General features: G+C 37.7%; 1 non-coding gene across 1 annotated transcript; it reads right to left on the minus strand.

Annotated features, from left to right (window-relative positions):
- Positions 1-3,839: 3,839 nt before the first annotated feature.
- LOC112760306 (small nucleolar RNA R71) lies at positions 3,840-3,947 on the minus strand. The gene has a single exon (XR_003180753.1). It is a non-coding gene; the product is annotated as a small nucleolar RNA R71 (small nucleolar RNA).
- Between the last annotated feature and the right edge of the window lie 1,884 nt (positions 3,948-5,831).

The following is a 5,831-nucleotide window of genomic DNA, read 5'->3' on the forward strand; positions in this document are numbered from 1 at the left end:
CAATATATAATAGTCCATACTTTGGCCAAGAATTGATGACGTAAACTGGCGTTCAACGCCAGCCTTCTGCCCAAATCTGGCGTCCAACGCCAGAAAAGGATCCAAAACCAGAGTTGAACGCCCAAACTGGCACAGAAACTGGCGTTCAACTCCACAAATGGCCTTTGCACGTGCTACACTTAAGCTCAGCCCAAACACACACCAAGTGGGCCCAGGAAGTGGATTTATGCATCAATTACTCACTCATGTAAACCCTAGTAGCTAGTTTATTATAAATAGGACCTCTTACTATTGTATTAGGCATCTTTGGATTACCTTATGATCCTTTGATCATGTTTTAGGGGGCTGGCCATCTCGGCCATGCCTGGACCTTTCACTTATATATTTTCAACGGTAGAGTTTCTACACTCCATAGATTAAGGTGTGGAGCTCTGCTGTTCCTAAAAGATTAATGCAAAGTACTACTGTTTTCTATTCAATTCTTCTTATTTCTCTTCTAAGATATCCATTCGCACCCAAGAACATGATGAAGGTGATGATTATGTGTGACGCTCATCATCCTTCTCCCTTATGAACACGTGCCTGACAAACACTTCCGTTCTACATGAAATAAGCTAGAATGAATATCTCTTAGATCTCCTAACCAGAATATTCGTGGCGTAAGCTAGAATGATGGCGGCATTCAAGAGAATCCGGAAGGTCTAAACCTTGTCTGTGGTATTCCGAGTAGGATTCAATGATTGGATGACTGTGACGAGCTCCTAACTCGCGATTGCAGGGCGTTAGTGACAAACGCAAAAGGATAGTAAATCCTATTCCAGCATGATCGAGAACCGACAGATGAATAGCCGTGCCATGACAGGGTGCGTGAGCATATTATTCACTGAGAGGATAAGATGAAGCCATTGACAAGGGTGATGCCTCCAGACGATTAGCCGTGCCGTGACAGGGCATTGGATCATTTTCCCGTGAGATGACCGAAAGTAGCCATTGACAGTGGTGATGTATCACATAAAGCCAGCCATGGAAAGGAATGAGACTGATTGGATGAAGATAGCAGGAAAGCAGAGGTTCAGAAAAACGAAAAGCATCTCCATTCGCTTACCTGAAATTCCTACCAATGAATTACATAAGTATCTCTATCCCTATTTTATTATATAATATTCGAAAACATCTTCATCACTTTATATCTGCCTAACTGAGATTTACAAGGTGACCATAGCTTGCTTCATACCAACAATCTCCGTGGGATTCGACCCTTACTCACGTAAGGTATTACTTGGACGACCCAGTGCACTTGCTGGTTAGTTGTATCGAAGTTGTGACAATTATGAATTAAGATCAGAGCACCAAGCTTTGGAGCCATTACCAGGATTTGTTCGAGCCTGGAGATCACAATTTCATGCACCAAGTTTTTGGCGCCGTTGCCGGGGACTTAATTGTTCCTGTTTGGCGCCAAGAATCATCTGAGATCCCAATCCCGGCAACAACACCAAGTTTTTGGCGCCGTTGCCGGGGATTGTTTGAGTTTGGACAACTGACGGTTCATCTTGTTGCTCAGATTGGGTAACTTTCTTTTCATTTTCTTTTCAAAAATTTTTAAAAAAAAAATCTTTCAAAAATTTTTCCTTTGTTTTCGAAAAAAAAAAGAGTTTTTAAAAAAAAAATGTTTTCAAAAATAAATTATTCTATGGCTTCAAAATTTTTAAGAATGAATTCTAGTGTTTCATGGTAACATGTTGAATCCTGTCTGGCTGTAAAGCCATATCCAAACCCCTTTGGGATTGGTCTTCAACTAATCACCTCAATGGATGTAATTGCATACTAAAGCTTGGCTGGCTATTAAGCCATGCCTGACCCTTTGATTAGAGCTTTAGACTAAAGAGTATAAGATTCCTGGAATTCATATTAAAAATTTTGGAATCCTTATTTTTCTTTTTCAATTAATTTTCGAAAAAAAATATACAAAAAAATTAGAAAATCATAAAAATAAAAAATATTTTTGTGTTTCTTGTTTGAGTCTTGAGTCATATCATAAGTTTGGTGTCAATTGCATACTCACCTTGCATTTTTTTCGAAAATTCATGCATTCATAGTGTTCTTCATGATCTTCAAGTTGTTCTTGGTAAGTCTCCTTGTTTGATCTTGATGATTTTTTGTTTTGTGTCTTTTCTTGTTTTTCATATGCATTCTTGAATTCCTAGTGCGTAAGCATTAAAGAATTCTAAGTTTGGTGTCTTGCATATTTTCTTTGCATTAAAATTTTTTAAAATTGTCTATGATGTTCATCTTGACATTCATAGTGTTCTTGGTGTTCATCTTGACATTCATAGCATTCTTGCATGCATCACATGTTTTGATTTAAAAATTTCATGCATTGCATCATTTTAGTGTTTTTCTCTTGCATCATAAAAATTCAAAAATCAAAAAAAAAAAAAATATCTTTCCCTTTTTCTCTCATCAAATTCGAAAATTTGGGTTGACTTTTTCAAAAATTTTTTAAAATCAAATTGTTTCTTATGAGTCAAATCAAATTTTCAAGTTGAAAATCTTATCTTTTTCAAAATCTTTTTCAAAAATCAAATCTTTTTCAAAATTCTTAGTTATTTTCGAAAATAACAATGACAATTAATGTTTTGATTCAAAAATTTTAAGTTTGTTACTTACTTGTTAAGAAAGATTCAAACTTTGAGTTCTAGAATCATATCTTGTGATTTCTTGTGAATCAAGTCATTAATTGTGATTTTAAAAATCAAATCTTTTTCAAAAACTAATTTCAATCATATCTTTTCAAAAATATCTTCTTATCTTATCTTTTTCAAAAATATGATTTCAAAATATCTTTTCTAACTTCCTAACTTCTTATCTTTTCAAAATTTGTTTCAACTAACTAACCAACTTTTTGTTTGTTTCTTATCTTTTTCAAAACTACCTAACTAACTCTCTCCCTCTCATTTTCGAAAATCTCTTCCCTCTTTTTCAAAAATTCTTTTTTAATTAATTAATTATTTTAATTTTTATTTTAATTTTCGAAAAAAATTTTTTTTAACCTTTTTCAAAAACCATTTTCGAAAATCACTAACTCTTTTTCAAAAATTATTTTCGAAAATTCTCTTCCCGCTCTCATCTTCTTCTATTTGTTTATTGATAGACTAACATCTTTCCCTCACTCACCAAAAATCCGAACCCCATCTCTCTGAGTTCAGATTTTCTCTTCTTCCTTTCTTCTACTAACAACAAGGGACCTCTATGCTGTGGTAAAAAGGACTCCTATTATTGTTAATTTTTCTGTTCTCTCTTTTCATATGAGCAGGAGCAAGGACAAGAACATTCTTGTTGAAGCAGATCCAGAACCTGAAAGGATTCTGAAAGGGAAATTAAGAGAAGCTAAATTACAACAATCCAGAGATAACCTTTCAGAAATTTTCGAACAGGAAGAGGAGATGGCAGCCGAAAATAATAATAATGCAAGGAGAATGTTTGGTGACTTCACTGCACCTAATTCCAATTTACATGGAAGAAGCATCTCCTTTCCTGCCATTGGAGCAAACAACTTTGAGCTTAAACCTCAATTAGTTTCTCTGATGCAGCAGAACTGCAAGTTTCATGGACTTCCATCTGAAGATCCTTTTCAGTTCTTAACTGAATTCTTGCAGATATGTGATACTGTTAAGACTAATGGAGTAGATCCTGAAGTCTACAGGCTCATGCTTTTCCCTTTTGCTGTAAGAGACAGAGCTAGAATCTGGTTGGACTCTCAACCCAGAGACAGCCTGAACTCTTGGGATAAGCTGGTCAAGGCTTTCTTAGCCAAGTTCTTTCCTCCTCAAAAGCTTAGTAAGCTTAGAGTGGATGTCCAAACCTTCAGACAGAAGGAAGGTGAATCCCTCTATGAAGCTTGGGAGAGATACAAAGGACTGACCAAAAAGTGTCCTACTGACATGCTTTCAGAATGGACCATCCTGGATATATTCTATGATGGTCTGTCTGACTTAGCTAAAATGTCATTGGATACTTCTGCAGGTGGATCCATTCACCTAAAGAAAACGCCTGCAGAAGCTCAAGAACTCATTGACATGGTTGCTAATAACCAGTTCATGTACACTTCTGAGAGGAATCCTGTGAATAATGGGACGCCTATGAAGAAGGGAGTTCTTGAAGTTGATACTCTGAATGCCATATTGGCTCAGAACAAAATATTGACTCAGCAAGTCAATATGATTTCTCAGAGTCTGAATGGAATGCAAGCTGCATCCAACAGTACTCAAGAGGCTTCTTATGAAGAAGAAGCTTATGATCCTGAGAACCCTGCAATAGCAGAGGTGAATTACATGGGTGAACCATATGGAAACACCTATAATCCATCATGGAGAAATCATCCAAATCTCTCATGGAAGGATCAAAAGCCTCAACAAGGCTTTAACAATGGTGGAAGAAACAGGTTTAGCAATAGCAAGCCTTTTCCATCATCCACTCAGCAACAGACAGAGAACTCTGAACAAAATACTTCTAATTTAGCAAATTTAGTCTCTGATCTATCTAAGGCCACTGTAAGTTTCATGAATGAAACAAGGTCTTCCATTAGAAATTTGGAAGCACAAGTGGGCCAGCTGAGTAAAAGGATCACTGAAATCCCTCCCAGTACTCTCCCAAGCAATACAGAAGAGAACCCAAAAGGAGAGTGCAAGGCCATTGACATAAGCGCCATGGCCGAACCTGTAAGGGAAGGAGAGGACGTGAATTCCAAGGAGGAAGACCTCCTGGGACGTCCAGTGATCAATAAGGAGCTTCCCTCTGAGGAACCAAAGGACTCTGAGGCTCATCTAGAGACCATAGAGATTCCATTAAACCTCCTTATGCCCTTCATGAGCTCTGATGAGTATTCCTCTTCTGAAGAGAATGAGGATGTTACTGAAGAGCAAACTGCCAAGTTTCTTGGTGCAATCATGAAGCTGAATGCCAAATTATTTGGCATTGATACTTGGGAAGTTGAACCTCCCTTGTTCATCAATGAACTAAGTGATCTGGATCAACTGACATTGCCTCAGAAGAGACAGGATCCTGGAAAGTTCATAATACCCTGTACCATAGGCACCATGATCTTTAAAGCTCTGTGTGACCTTGGTTCAGGAATAAACCTCATGCCCCTCTCTGTAATAGAGAAACTGGGAATCTATGGGGTGCAAGCTGCTAAAATCTCATTAGAAATGGCAGACAGTTCAAGAAAACAGGCTTATGGACAAGTAGAGGATGTGTTAGTAAAGGTTGAAGGCCTTTACATCCCTGCTGATTTCATAGTCCTGGATACTGGAAAGAAAGAGGATGAATCCATCATCCTAGGAAGACCTTTCTTGGCCACAGCAAGAGCTGTGATTGATGTTGACAGAGGTGAAATATTCCTTCAATGGAATGAGAACTCCCTTGTGTTTAAAACTCAAGGATCTCCCTCTGCAACCATGGAGAGGAAGCAGAAAAAGCTTCTCTCCAAGCAGAGTCAACCAGAGCCCCCACAGTCAAACTCTAAGTTTGGTGTTGGGAGGCCACAACCAAACTCTAAGTTTGGTGTTGAACTCCCATATCCAAACTCTAAGTTTGGTGTTGGAGAGTCTCAACAAAGCTCTGCACATCTGTGAGGCTCCATGAGAGCCCACTGTCAAGCTATTGACATTAAAGAAGCGCTTGTTGGGAGGCAACCTAATGTTTATCTAATTCTTATTTTTATTGTTTTTCATGTTTTCTTAGGTTCATGATCATGTGGAGTCACAAAATAAACAAAAAAAAATCAAAAATGGAATCTAAAACAGCAGAAGAAAAATCACACCCTGGAGGAG

This window comes from Arachis hypogaea, chromosome 16 (assembly GCF_003086295.3).
Source record: "Arachis hypogaea cultivar Tifrunner chromosome 16, arahy.Tifrunner.gnm2.J5K5, whole genome shotgun sequence".
NCBI lineage: Eukaryota > Viridiplantae > Streptophyta > Magnoliopsida > Fabales > Fabaceae > Arachis > Arachis hypogaea.